This window comes from Oncorhynchus clarkii, chromosome 13, assembly GCF_045791955.1.
Source record: "Oncorhynchus clarkii lewisi isolate Uvic-CL-2024 chromosome 13, UVic_Ocla_1.0, whole genome shotgun sequence".
Taxonomy (NCBI): domain Eukaryota; kingdom Metazoa; phylum Chordata; class Actinopteri; order Salmoniformes; family Salmonidae; genus Oncorhynchus; species Oncorhynchus clarkii.
In genome coordinates this window covers 10,005,719-10,021,381 of record NC_092159.1, presented here as the reverse complement: position 1 = coordinate 10,021,381, position 15,663 = coordinate 10,005,719, and positions in this window count along the sequence as shown.

The following is a 15,663-nucleotide window of genomic DNA, read 5'->3' as shown; positions in this document are numbered from 1 at the left end:
CACTGTCCTGCACTAACCTAGATCTATAGGTAACATTTTTCAGAGCCAGGTGTAATGCCACTGTCCTGCACTAACCTAGATCTATTGGTAACATTCCACAGAGCCAGGTGTAATGCCACTGTCCTGCACTAACCTAGATCTATTGGTAACATTCCACAGAGCCAGGTGTAATGCCACTGTCCTGCACTAACCTAGATCTATTGGTAACATTCCACAGAGCCAGGTGTAATGCCACTGTCCTGCACTAACCTAGATCTATTGGGAACATTCCACAGAGCCAGGTGTAATGCCACTGTCCTGCACTAACCTAGATCTAAAGGAAACATTCCACAGAGCCAGGTGTAATGCCACTGTCCTGCACTAACCTAGATCTATTGGTAACATTCCACAGAGCCAGGTGTAATGCCACTGTCCTGCACTAACCTAGATCTATTGGTAACATTCCACAGAGCCAGGTGTAATGCCACTGTCCTGCACTAACCTAGATCTAAAGGAAACATTCCACAGAGCCAGGTGTAATGCCACTGTCCTGCACTAACCTAGATCTATTGGGAACATTCCACAGAGCCAGGTGTAATGCCACTGTCCTGCACTAACCTAGATCTATAGGTAACATTTTTCAGAGCCAGGTGTAATGCCACTGTCCTGCACTAACCTAGATCTATTGGTAACATTCCACAGAGCCAGGTGTAATGCCACTGTCCTGCACTAACCTAGATCTATTGGTAACATTCCACAGAGCCAGGTGTAATGCCACTGTCCTGCACTAACCTAGATCTATTGGGAACATTCCACAGAGCCAGGTGTAATGCCACTGTCCTGCACTAACCTAGATCTATAGGTAACATTTTTCAGAGCCAGGTGTAATGCCACTGTCCTGCACTAACCTAGATCTATTGGTAACATTCCACAGAGCCAGGTGTAATGCCACTGTCCTGCACTAACCTAGATCTATTGGTAACATTCCACAGAGCCAGGTGTAATGGTTAAGTTTAGGATTGGAGGAGGTGAATCTGTACCCAGGTGGAAACTTCACTACCCATTGTTGGCCACTCGAGGGTGCTGTGGCCCACTGTAAACAGCGAGGCGACGCTGGGATGGTTCAGCATCAAGGGCATCCGTCTAATCTCCATTAAGGAGGATGTAAACCCTTGGCATGTGATTCTCTACCCCCGACACGAGCATGGGGTCAATGGGGGAGGAAGGAGGGAGGGTGAGGGGGTAGAAATCCACTCCTCTAGCCAGCGCAAAGCAATGGCCAGTCAGCAAACCTGCTTCACCTGCCCTCTCTTCCTCCCCTCCTACTGCTCAGCACTTGTCAGGGGGCAATGATGACACATGGAGAAATGTCTATACCTCCCTCCCTCCCCCATCTCTCTTTCTCCCTCAATTTCTCTATTTCCCCTTTCAACCATTTCTCATTCCACTCCTCTCTGTTTTACTTTCTGTCTGTGACCATATACAAAACATATGACCATATACAAAACAGACTTTATACTTGATATGGCCATTAAATAGACTAGTCAAATACTGGGAATCCCACAACCTCCCTTCAGTTGCATCTGTTGGAACACAACCGTCTCTGGGGGAGCAGGGGACTCATCCTCGCCAAGGCTTTCAGAAGAGTCAGGACAAGTGACAGCCCAATCCACTAGTGTCTGTCTGTCTGTCTGTCTGTCTGTCTGTCTGTCTGTCTCTGTCTGTCGGTCTCTCTCGCGCTCTTTCTCTCTCGCTCTTTCGCTCTTTCTCTCTCCCACTCTAGATTAAGAGCATGCTCAAAATACTCCCAGATACCTCCCTCACTCACTCACTCACTCACTCACTCACTCACTCACTCACTCACTCACTCACTCACTCACTCACTCACTCCCTCCCCTATCCCTCTTTCCCTGTCTTCTTCCATCCCCCTACAGTTTCTAGTGAAACTGACTGTTCAGTTCTCAGTGGGTGCAGAGCTGTTTTCCCTCACTCTTAGGTTGCATCCCAAATGGCACCCTATTCTCTATATAGGGCACTACTTTAGACCAGAGCCCTATGGGGGCTCCAGCCCACCCAGACCCTGTACACTGTATCCATACAGATTGTATATGAATATACTCAAACCCCTGAAGGATCTTTTCCTTGCTCACTGAGACAGATTTTACAGAATAAGGGTCAAACACACTCAAACATAGAGCTCTGAACAACCTTGCATATTTTGATCATGTCTTTGTATCCCTTGGTACTCCTCTCAGCCAGTCTCCCATCCCTCCTACCCTCCCTCCATCCCTCCTACCCTCCCTCCTACCCTCCCTCCATCCCTCCATCTCTAATCCCTCCCTCTTTCTTTATTTCCTTCCAGTTGAGCTATAATTTCCCTCGCTCATACCGCAGTCAGCTACATTCCTCTCGTTCTACTCCTTTATTCACTCCTCTCATTCCTTCACTCCATTTATTTCTATCTTTCTCTCTGTCTGTCACTGTCTCTCACTCGTTCCTTCTCTCTCGCTCTCATTCTCTCTCTCTCTGTCTGTCTGTCTCTCTTTCTTTCTTGGAAGCCAAAAGAGTTTCGGTGGTAACTCTTAGCCTGTCAAAATACAACCAATAAACCTAATAGACTTCTAGTGAAACATGGAGGATTTTACCCTGGTAGACTGTGGCATTAACATCAGCCTTCTAGTGAAACATGGAGGATTTGACCCTGGTAGACTGTGGCTTTAACATCAGCCTTCTAGTGAAACATGGAGGATTTGACCCTGGTAGACTGTGGCATTAACATCAGCCTTCTAGTGAAACATGGAGGATTCTACCCTGGTAGACTGTGGCATTAACATCAGCCTTCTAGTGAAACATGGAGGATTCTACCCTGGTAGACTGTGGCATTAACATCAGCCTTCTAGTGAAACATGGAGGATTCTACCCTGGTAGACTGTGGCATTAACATCAGCCTTCTAGTGAAACATGGAGGATTCTACCCTGGTAGACTGTGGCATTAACATCAGCCTTCTAGTGAAACATGGAGGATTCTACCCTGGTAGACTGTGGCATTAACATCAGCCTTCTAGTGAAACATGGAGGATTCTACCCTGGTAGACTGTGGCATTAACATCAGCCTTCTAGTGAAACATGGAGGATTCGACCCTGGTAGACTGTGGCATTAACATCAGCCTTCTAGTGAAACATGGAGGATTCTACCCTGGTAGACTGTGGCATTAACATCAGCCTTCTAGTGAAACATGGAGGATTCGACCCTGGTAGACTGTGGCATTAACATCAGCCTTCTAGTGAAACATGGAGGATTCTACCCTGGTAGACTGTGGCATTAACATCAGCCTTCTAGTGAAACATGGAGGATTCTACCCTGGTAGACTGTGGCATTAACATCAGCCTTCTAGTGAAACATGGAGGATTCTACCCTGGTAGACAGTGGCATTAACATCAGCCTTCTAGTGAAACATGGAGGATTCGACCCTGGTAGACTGTGGCATTAACATCAGCCTTCTAGTGAAACATGGAGGATTCTACCCTGGTAGACTGTGGCATTAACATCAGCCTTCTAGTGAAACATGGAGGATTCGACCCTGGTAGACTGTGGCATTAACATCAGCCTTCTAGTGAAACATGGAGGATTCTACCCTGGTAGACTGTGGCATTAACATCAGCCTTCTAGTGAAACATGGAGGATTCTACCCTGGTAGACTGTGGCATTAACATCAGCCTTCTAGTGAAACATGGAGGATTCTACCCTGGTAGACAGTGGCATTAACATCAGCCTTCTAGTGAAACATGGAGGATTCTACCCTGGTAGACTGTGGCATTAACATCAGCCTTCTAGTGAAACATGGAGGATTCTACCCTGGTAGACTGTGGCTTTAACATCAGCCGTCTACTTAAACATGGAGAATTTGACCCTGGAGGAGAGGAAGGCTGGACACTTGTCTTCTAACACAGAATACATCATAGCAGAGCAAACAACATGGCTACACAGACTATCTGAGTTAACCCTGGTATTTTTTATTTTTTTTGTATTGTTGTACTGTCTCTATGCACACACACACACACACACACACACACACACACATACACACACACTTCACACACAAACAAAATATGCACATACATTTATACTGACTACACACACACACACACCCACTCACATACAAGCTGCTGCTATTCTGTTTATCATATATCCTGATGCCTCGTCACCTTACCACTATACATATCTACCTCTATAGATCCACTATCCATGTACATTATAATATGGTACTGACCCTGTATATAGTATGTTTACCCCTATACATATCTACCTCTATGGATCCAGTATCTCTGTACGGTTGGCTTTTCATAGCCGATCATTAAGAGTATCTCTACCGCTCCTGCTGTCTCTAGAGTGTTGAAAACAGCAGGTCTGGGACAGGTAGCACGTCCGGTGAACAGGCCAGGGTTCCATAGCCGCAGGCAGAACAATTTAAACTGGAGCAGCAGCACGGCCAGGTGGACTGGGGACAGCAAGGAGTCATCATGCCAGGTAGTCCTGAGGCATGGTCCTCCGAGAGAGAGAAAGAGAGAATTAGAGAGAGCATACTTAAATTCACACAGGACACCGGATAAGACAGGACAAGTACTCCAGATATAACAAACTGACCCTAGCCCTCCGACACAAACTACTGCAGCATAAATACTGGAGGCTGAGACAGGAGGGGTCAGGAGACACTGTGGCCCCATCCAATGATACCCCCGGATAGGACCAAACAGGAAGGATATAACCCCACCCACTTTGCCAAAGCACAGCCCCCACACCACTAGAGGGATATCTTCAACCACCAACTTACCATCCTGAGAAAAGGCAGAGTACAGCCCACAAAGATCTCCGCCACGGCACAACCCAAGGGGCGGCACCAACCCAGACAGGAAGATCACATCAGTGACTCAACCCACTCTAGTGACGCCCCCATCCTAGGGACGGCATGGAAGAGCACCAGTAAGCCAGTGACTCAGCCCCTGTAATAGGGTTAGAGGCAGAGAATCCCAGTGGAGAGAGGGGAACCGGCCAGGCAGAGACAGCAAGGGCGGTTCGTTGCTCTAGAGCCTTTCCGTTCACCTTCACACTCCTGGGCCAGACTACACTCAATCATATGACCCACTGAAGTGATGAGTCTTCAGTAAAGACTTAAAGGTTGAGACCGGGTCTGCGTCTCTCACATGGGTAGGCAGACCATTCCATAAAAATGGAGCTCTATAGGAGAAAGCCCTGCCTCCAGCTGTTTGCTTAGAAATTCTAGGGACAATTAGGAGGCCTGCGTCTTGTGACCATAGCGTACGTGTAGGTATGTACGGCAGGACCAAATCAGAGAGATAGGTAGGAGCAAGCCCATGTAATGCTTTGTAGGTTAGCAGTAAAACCTTGAAATCAGCCCTTGCCTTAACAGGAAGCCAGTGTAGGGAGGCTAGCACTGGAGTAATATGATCACATTTTTTGGTTCTAGTCAGGATTCTAGCAGCCGTATTTAACACTAACTGAAGTTTATTTAGTGCTTTATCCGGGTAGCCGGAAAGTAGAGCATTGCAGTAGTCTAACCTAGAAGTGACAAAAGCATGGATACATTTTTCTGCATCATTTTTGGACAGAAAGTTTCTGATTTTTGCAATGTTACGTAGATGGAAAAAAGCTGTCCTTGAAACAGTCCTGATATGTTCGTCAAAAAAGAGAGATTAGGGTCCAGAGTAATGCCGAGGTCCTTCACAGTTTTATTTGAGACGACTGTACAACCATCAAGATTAATTGTCCGATTCAACAGAAGACAGAAGCACGAGGACAGATGCAGAGCCTCGGTCTGACGCCATTAAAAAGTTTTTACCACCTTCACAAGTGCAGTCTCAGTGCTATGATGGGGTCTAAAACCAGACTGAAGCATTTCGTATACATTGTTTGTCTTCAGGAAGGCAGTGAGTTGCTGCACAACAGCTTTTTCTAACATTTTTGAGAGGAATGGGAGATTCGATATAGGCCGATAGTTTTTTATATTTTCTGGGTCAAGGTTTGGCTTTTTCAAGAGAGGCTTTATTACTGCCACTTTTAGTGAGTTTGGTACACATCCGGTGGATAGAGTGACGTTTATTATGTTCAACATCGGAGGGCCAAGCACAGGAAGCTGCTCTTTCAGTAGTTTAGTTGGAATAGGGTCCAGTATGCAGCTTGAAGGTTTAGAGGCCATGATTATTTTCATCATTGTGTCAAGAGATATAGTACGAAAACACTTGAGTGTCTCCCTCGATCCTATGTCCTGGCAGAGTTGTGCAGACTCAGGACAACTGGGCTTTGGAGGCATACTCAGATTTAAAGAGGAGTCCGTCATTTGCTTTCTAATGATCATGATCTTTTTCTCAAGGAAGTTCATGAATGTATTACTGCTGAAGTGAAAGCCCATCCTCTCTTGGGGAATGCTGCTTTTTAGTTAGCTTTGCGACAGTATCAAAAATAAATTTCGGATTGTTCTTATTTTCCTCAATTAAATCTTCACTTGAGGCCGCCGCATCCCAAATGACACCCTATTCCCTACACCCTTTTCCCTACACCCAATTCCCATATGGGCCCTGGTCAAAATAGTCCACTATGTAGGAAATAGGGTCCCATTCAGCCATAGGCTACTGTTTTGTTACAGTCTACATGTACCTACAGTAGTCTGTCTGTAGGTTCAGCTCCTTCAGGGATGATCTGTGTCCCAAATGGCACCCTCTTCTCTTCATAATTCACTACTTTTGACCTGAGCCCTATGCAAAAGTAGTGCACTATATAGGGATTGGGGTGCCATTTGGGATTCAGACCTTCTAAATACTTTTTTTATTTAACCTTTATTTAACTAGGGAAGTCAGTTAAGAATAAATTATTATTTTACAATGACGGTCCACCCCGGCAAAACCCTCCCCTAACCCGGACGATGCTGGGCCAATTGTGCGCTGCCCTATGGGCTTCCCGATCACGGCCGGTTGTGATACAGCCCGGGATAGAACCAGGGTCTGTAGTGATGCCTCTAGCACTGAGATGCAGTGCCTTAGACCGCTGCACCACTCGGGAGCCCGAAAGGAAACGTTTAAAGTCCTCGAGCGTCTCAACAGGTGGCTGTTCTCTCTTTCTATTCACGTGATATACTTCAACACCCTGAACCCGTCAGACGTGCATGTGTGAACTGGGAACTGCATCCATATCCTACATACGCTGCCCTCCACCCCCCATGTTGGAAATGTTTAGGGCCTGATTCACCAGAAACAGACAGGAAAAGAGGATCACTCCCAGATGTATTGCCTTTATAGAATTCAAAGCCAATGATCATAGCAGTGTTTGTTTTTTACTGTATTAAACCAGGCAACACAGGCTGGTTTTGTATTCGTATAGTCAAGTTTATTGGTGCCATTCTCTGCTCGGTAACAGTGTTTCTCTGTGTGTCTCTGCAGTAGCAGGTCCTATCAATCTGTGGTTTGCAGTTCCACACTAACACGCTTCAAAGCTTTTGGGAGTCTGTGAAGGGTGTGTGTGTGTGGTGTGTGTGTGTGTGAGAGGGTGCTTGCCGTGAAGCTTGGCTGATAAGATAACAAAGAGCTTTCTTTAAAACACACACAAGTGTGAAATAGACTGAAGGGGTAAATCTGCCCCAATGGAAGAAAAAACAATAACCACCAAGAAAATGAATAAACCCCCCTCCCCACACACACACACACACATTCTAGTGTTGAAGGATTCATTTATTTTAGTCAGGGAACAAAAGACAACACACACGCACACAGACATGCACACGCACACAGACATGCACATGCACACGCACACAGACATGCACACGCACACAGACATGCACATGCACACGCACACGCACACAGACATGCACACGCACACAGACATGCACACGCACACAGACATGCACAACCGTGTTTCTTCCTTCAACTGACACTTCTGCACTTGTCAGGTAAAGACGTCTGTAGTGAACGGCCGAAAAGCAGAGTAAACAATATTTAAATATTTCGCCATGGCAACAAGCTGTATGATTATGGTGGCAGGCAAGGCAGGCAGCACTTGGGATTCAGATGATACAAATTAAGGGAACTCTGAACGGTTGCCAAGGAGACGGAACAGGCGGGGGGTTAAAGTCCAACCTAAACACACCTTAAAGCTATTTTAGTTGACAGGAGGGGGAGAGAGAGAACGAGAAGGAGGAGGGGTGTAGGGCTGTCTGTCAGCAAGGGGGAGAGAGAGAGAACCGGAGGGGAAGGATGAGGATGGCTGTAGGGCTGTCTGTCAGGAAGGGGGAGGGAGAGAGAACCAGAGGGGAAGGATGAGGATGGCTGTAGGGCTGTCTGTCAGGAAGGGGGAGGGAGAGAGAACCAAAGGGGAAGGATGAGGATGGCTGTAGGGCTGTCTGTCAGGAAGGGGGAGGGAGAGAACCGGAGGAAAAGGAGGAGGTGTGTAGGGCTGTCTGTCAGGAAGGGGGAGGGAGAGAGAACCAAAGGGGAAGGATGAGGATGGCTGTAGGGCTGTCTGTCAGGAAGGGGGAGGGAGAGAGAACCAAAGGGGAAGGATGAGGATGGCTGTAGGGCTGTCTGTCAGGAAGGGGGAGGGAGAGAGAACTGGAGGGGAAGGATGAGGATGGCTGTAGGGCTGTCTGTCAGGAAGGGGGAGAGAGAGAGAACTGGAGGAGAAGGAGGATGGCTGTAGGGCTGACTGTCAGATAGCTACTCCTGGGAATTATGGGATCAGAGTCCAAAATACTGCTCATAGTGTGTGGGTGTGTTTTGGTTTAGGGTGTGTGTGTGTGTGTGTGAGCGAGAGAGTGAGTCTTTTGGTTTAGGGCATGCAAGTGTGTGTGTGTGTATGCATGTGTGTATTTTGGTTTAGGGATGTGTGTGTGTGGGGTGGTTGTGTTTTGCTGACATACCATCCAGAGGTTTCTAACCCAGTCTATTAAGGACCACCACAAAGAGACACAACTACACTTAATTAAAATCAATGCTCCTAACATTTGTTCTACAAAAAAAAATTGAATTAGCGAAGACAAGTCAAAAATTGTTTTCTCTTTAATTAATGATCTTAAATGTAAATTTTAATGCCAAGTACTTTTGTCTTCAAATACATATATGTAGAATATGCCTTTTGAAATCCCCATAGAGAACACAACGATCATTTGGCTCCGATGACATCACAGTTTTTGAGTTTCCCTGAAATCGCAACACGTTTATCTCCCGATTTATTTGTTTCTTTCTTTCTCTCCGTCGCTCTCCTCCCTATCTCCCATCTCTCTCTGTCGCTCTCCTCCCTATCTCCCATCTATCTCCGTCGCTCTCCTCCCTATCTCCCATCTCTCTCTGTCGCTCTCCTCCCTATCTCCCATCTCTCTCTGTCGCTCTCCTCCCTATCTCCCATCTCTCTCTGTCGCTCTCCTCCCAATTTCCCATCTCTCTCCGTCGCTCTCCTCCCTATCTCCCATCTCTCTCTGTCGCTCTCCTCCCTATCTCCCATCTCTCTCTGTCGCTCTCCTCCCTATCTCCCATCTCTCTCTGTCGCTCTCCTCCCTATCTCCCATCTATCTCCGTCGCTCTCCTCCCTATCTCCCATCTCTCTCTGTCGCTCTCCTCCCTATCTCCCATCTCTCTCACACACAAACATACACACACACTCCCAAGACCCCAAACAGAGAACAACAGCACAGGAAACCTATTCTGAGAAGGCCTTCGTGATTAGCTTTAATAGACTATCTCCCTGTACACTATAACACTGGTGGTGCCCACTGTGTACAGTTGAACTCCAACAGGGTCAAATTCATTAGTGCACACTGTAGCACAACAGTGCAAAAACACTTTGCAACAGGAAACAAAAACAAGCTTTTCTTTTCAGGTTAGTCCGTTTCTGCCCCTTGCTGCCGTTTGGTGCCAAGTGAACACGACCCCAGGCCTCTGGTTGACTGGCTCTTTCCTTCATTAGCAGGGAAAAGATAAACAAACAAGCCAACCTGAAAACCCCTCAAACTGTAATAGTCATTATGGATGGATTCAAAGCACAGTGTTCCATGGGTTCAATGCAGGCACACAGATGTTCTGTCCCTTTGATTGGTGTGTTTTCGGTGTGTGTGTTTTCTTAGACATGGTGGCTATAGTAAGTAAGTAGCCTTGCGGGTGCCAAGGCTTCATAGGAGCCGTGAGGCGGCTAGTTGTAGGAGTACACCCCCCGGACTGGAGTCTCTCAGGGCCTGGTATGATGGACCAATAGACTTTCAGTACATATGAGGACAATAGTTCAACAGTTTGTCTGCGTCGTGTCTGTTATGCAGACGCGCGACAAAACGGTGTGTGTAAGTGTCCATGCAATGAAAGCATTGTGTTGACTTTTTATAGTTCTGCTAAATGTGGATTACACAAGAGTCTCTAGTACAGCACCACAACACTTAAGATACAACAGTAAAAACAATGGAGAACAGCGTTGTGTTTCAGCTCCCAGAGATATCACTACAATAGAACGTGTGGAAGTGAAACATACATTCAACTTAGGACCACTATATAGAACCAGGAACCTGGTATATTGTAAAGTAAACAGTCATATAGTCTCAATTGAAATATATCAGACACAGATTAAACAAAATACCTCTGCACCAAACCAAGCACCTTGACATGAGCTTCTTCTGTTACTGTAACTAACTGGTCATGTAATAAAGACATTAGGTTGTTACTGTAACTAACTGGTCATGTAATAAAGACATTAGGTTGTTACTGTAACTAACTGGTCATGTAATAAAGACATTAGGTTGTTACTGTAACTAACGGGTCATGTAATAAAGACATTAGGTTGTTACTGTAACTAACTGGTCATGTAATAAAGACATTAGGTTGTTACTGTAACTAACGGGTCATGTAATAAAGACATTAGGTTGTTACTGTAACTAACTGGTCATGTAATAAAGACATTAGGTTGTTACTGTAACTAACTGGTCATGTAATAAAGACATTAGGTTGTTACTGTAACTAACTGGTTATGTAATAAAGACATTAGGTTGTTACTGTAACTAACTGGTCATGTAATAAAGACATTAGGTTGTTTTGTTACTGTAACTAACTGGTCATGTAATAAAGACATTAGGTTGTTACTGTAACTAACTGGTCATGTAATAAAGACATTAGGTTGTTCTGTTACTGTAACTAACGGGTCATGTAATAAAGACATTAGGTTGTTACTGTAACTAACTGGTCATGTAATAAAGACATTAGGTTGTTCTGTTACTGTAACTAACTGGTCATGTAATAAAGACATTAGGTTGTTCTGTTACTGTAACTAGCGGGTCATGTAATAAAGACATTAGGTTGTTACTGTAACTAACTGGTCATGTAATAAAGACATTAGGTTGTTCTGTTACTGTAACTAACTGGTCATGTAATAAAGACATTAGGTTGTTACTGTAACTAACTGGTCATGTAATAAAGACATTAGGTTGTTCTGTTACTGTAACTAACTGGTCATGTAATAAAGACATTAGGTTGTTACTGTAACTAACTGGTCATGTAATAAATACATTAGGTTGTTACTGTAACTAACTGGTCATGTAATAAAGACATTAGGTTGTTACTGTAACTAACTGGTCATGTAATAAAGACATTAGGTTGTTACTGTAACTAACTGGTCATGTAATAAAGACATTAGGTTGTTCTGTTACTGTAACTAACTGGTCATGTAATAAAGACATTAGGTTGTTCTGTTACTGTAACTAACGGGTCATGTAATAAAGACATTAGGTTGTTACTGTAACTAACTGGTCATGTAATAAAGACATTAGGTTGTTCTGTTACTGTAACTAACTGGTCATGTAATAAAGACATTAGGTTGTTACTGTAACTAACTGGTCATGTAATAAAGACATTAGGTTGTTCTGTTACTGTAACTAACTGGTCATGTAATAAAGACATTAGGTTGTTACTGTAACTAACTGGTCATGTAATAAATACATTAGGTTGTTACTGTAACTAACTGGTAATGTAATAAAGACATTAGGTTGTTACTGTAACTAACTGGTCATGAAATAAAGACATTAGGTTGTTCTGTTACTGTAACTAACTGGTCATGTACATTTGACCGGTAGTGAACATTTGACCGGTAGTGAACATTTGACCGGTAGTGTACATTTGAACGATAGTGAACATTTGAACGATAGTGAACATTTGACCGGTAGTGAACATTTGACCTGTAGTGTACACCTTCCACCAAGAACAGGTGGAAGGTGATTCAATACATATTTTCAAATGGAGACGGAACAGATGTTCAGTGATCACAGCGTGATACTAAGGCAGGAGCCATGATTTCATACAGCAACAACGGTGGATGCCTAACAAGGCCAGCTCAGTACAGCTTGGTTTGGATCGGCTCTGTTCGGCCCAGTTGTGTAAAAATCCCTCTAGAGCCACATAAATGAATGACAGGTGTAAGACAGACCCCCCCCGCCCCCCCACCAGAAATAAGCTGCACCCCATTTTTTTCTATTGAATATTGATAAAAATCCACCTTGTAAATATATACTTGAATAGGCAAGTTTGAGGTGAAACACAGCTGCCCTCAGTTTCAATGGGTATGACAACTCTCCCCTAATGCCCCCTCACCCTGCACACTACATATACACACAGACAACTCTCCCCTAATGCCCCCTCCCCCTGCACACTACATATACACACAGACAACTCCCCCTTAACAGGCACAATGTCACATCATCATACCACGTGTGAAATGTGTGTTAGTCACTAGCACGACTGTTCACAAAACTTGAGATTAGTTTTTTTCTGTAAAAACACATACTGGCATTAAACATTTAATCTTATTTATCGTAAAAAATAGATGACATATTTGTCAGATACAGGAAGGGAACAGCTATACAGGAAGTTCATCTGTGTGTTCTTGTAATGGTGGTTTTCTTCTGTGTGATGAAGTTGTTGACAAATCAAAACTTGTGCTCCACTGTCCGACTTTATCCCCATGGCACCCTATTCCCTATATAGTGCACTACATTTGACCAGGGCCCATAACCCTATGACAGACACAGCAGTAGTTTAGTATTCTCTTCTCTGTATCTAAACCCTTATTTAAGGACGATTGCACCCCCAAAGATACATTTCTAAATATCTTTATCAAATTGCACTAGTGTCATCTTAATGCAGACATACTTGTCATTTGTCCCAAGGGCCACCATCCCTTACCACCCAATGAAAATACCCCCTACCATCATCACTACCTACACATCAATAGTCCTTCCCAACCTCCCAACACAGTAGCTATAACCAGGGACAGGAGCTTTCCCTAACCATGTGACCGGACCAGTAAGGACTTAGACAACAATAATTAAAGCCTGGAGATTTTGGGCAGATCACATGATCAGGGAAAATCTTCTGTCCTGCTTGCTACCAGGGGAATACTCCAGTCCCTAGTGAGGCATCTATTGAGATCCACTGATCTGGAATCAGCTCCAGGTCCTGCTCCAGTCTCTTGGCACAGTATGGTTGGTTGGCATTAAGGTAATGGCGTTTCAGTCAGCTGACCCCAGAACAGATTGAGCCATGTTATGTGGCACAGAGTATGAATTATTCTAATGCTGGCCTCTAATACTGAGCCTCTGGCCTCTTAATACTGAGTCTCTGGCCTCTTATGCTGCTTTTCCACAGGGACACCGGTGTAAAGTCTGAGTCTTTAGGCCAAGCACCGGTGTAAAGTCTGAGTCTTTAGGCCAAGCACCCGTGGTGGAAATGTGACAGATCCAAATATGGTCTCTGCCTGCTTGGACACTAGTTAAACTCCTGAGTAGTTGCGGTTGGTGTCGGTTAGAGCTGATCTGGGAACATATTTAGCAGTGGGTAGGTAGCACCGTATGTTGAATGAATGGTTAGGAACGAGGAGGAGGTGTGGGTTTTGGCTCAGCAGATCCTGGATCAGATTCAGTAGCTCGTTGGTTGACTGTGATGTGGAGGGTAAAGTCTAATGACATGTAGCGCACCAAGCAGGCACAACCAGAGGGGAAAACAGATGATAGACGTAGAGAGGAATGGAAAGACGTGGATAGAGGAGGATGTGGATACAAAGAGGGGTGAGAAAAAAACACAGATCAAGATAAAGAAAGAAAAGAGAGAGAAACAAAAGAAGGGAATAAACACTGAGTGTACATAGGGCTGTGGCGGTCATCACATTTCGTCAGCTGGTGATTGTCATGCAAATAACTGCCGATCTCACGGTGATTGACCGCTGATTAGCATAAACATGTTTAGCATCTCCGGCTTCAATGCACAGCCTACAAGCCACTGATGCGAACCTTTTGGAAAATCTACATTTTATAAAGTATAATACATCCACGTAATATAGCCTACACCATCACAATACATCTATTATTCATTTTAGGCAGGTCTAAAGAAACATGTTGACATGAAGAAAATGTTGCCTATTTTAGAAGAACAGAAGAACTGAATAACACTCTGAGTTCTCCTTATGATAAGGCTCTGATCTGGCTATGCCATATGGCTGTGGGCGACACTAGTTCATTTATCAGACTGGATTAGTTTATAATTCCCATGGCATTGTTTTATATTATTTTACATGAAGAACAATACAATTGAACACAGCTAAATAAAATAGAAAGGATATTTTTTCCAAACGATTTCCGAGGGACTGCGCCCATACGGCTATTCTGTGTTGAGCGGTTAACAAAGGAACAGGTCTTCCTTTCTGCTTCATTTATTTATTTATGCAACTTTAGCTGTGATACAAACGTTGGGCTATATGTTTAGAAATGTAATACATTCTAAGGCCGTATGACGTGACAAATGATGATTTGAAAAAAGCTGAATGAAAGGGAATCACTCTGCTGTGTTTCTTACGCAGGCTGCACACACTTCATCAGTCTCTCATTCACTATTTGACAAGCGCTGGATAATATTCTCACCCATCAGACTATTCTCAATTTAATCTGGTCTTTACATATAGCCTATTAATATATGTGTGGAATTATAATTTATGAATATTTTTTTTTTTTTAAACACGTCATCCGTAGCCTTTACTGGAAAAGCAAATGGAGGTTTCGTGGGGTTACGCGTTTAAAACGCCAAGTACGGAACAACAATAAAGCGGATTCATGAACTTAATTTGAAGAATGAAGCAATAAATATAGCAGTAAGAGAAAGCTGGGATCTTCTTTTAAATGGTGTCCAGTCAAAACTGTTTTCACACGCGATCGCACAATGTTGGCTTATAAGAACAGGTTTCACTAGGCTATGGGCACTACAACCATGTTCCAGGGGTCTTGGGCTTAGAGGCTACGTTTGGAGTTATTTGGCCACTTTAGTTGTGATTACAAACCTTATCAAAACATATAGGCCTATGGGCTAGACCACACAATGCATGCGACTATGATCTAAACATTTTCCTCAAGAAAATGTGCTGTTTCTTGCCTTAGATTGCACACACTGGGCATCATTCACAAGGGATAATATTGTCCCCCATCAGACTATTCTCAATGGAATCTTGTCTTTACATATGCTAAATAATATTGGTGTGAGATTAATGTTGGTTTAGAATGGGCCATTATCATGTACCTCTCAGCCATATGCACTTGAATAGCGAACGGAAGGCACTTTTCCCACGGTTCATTTTCATGCCAGCTAGGTAGGCTACTCCGATTGTAA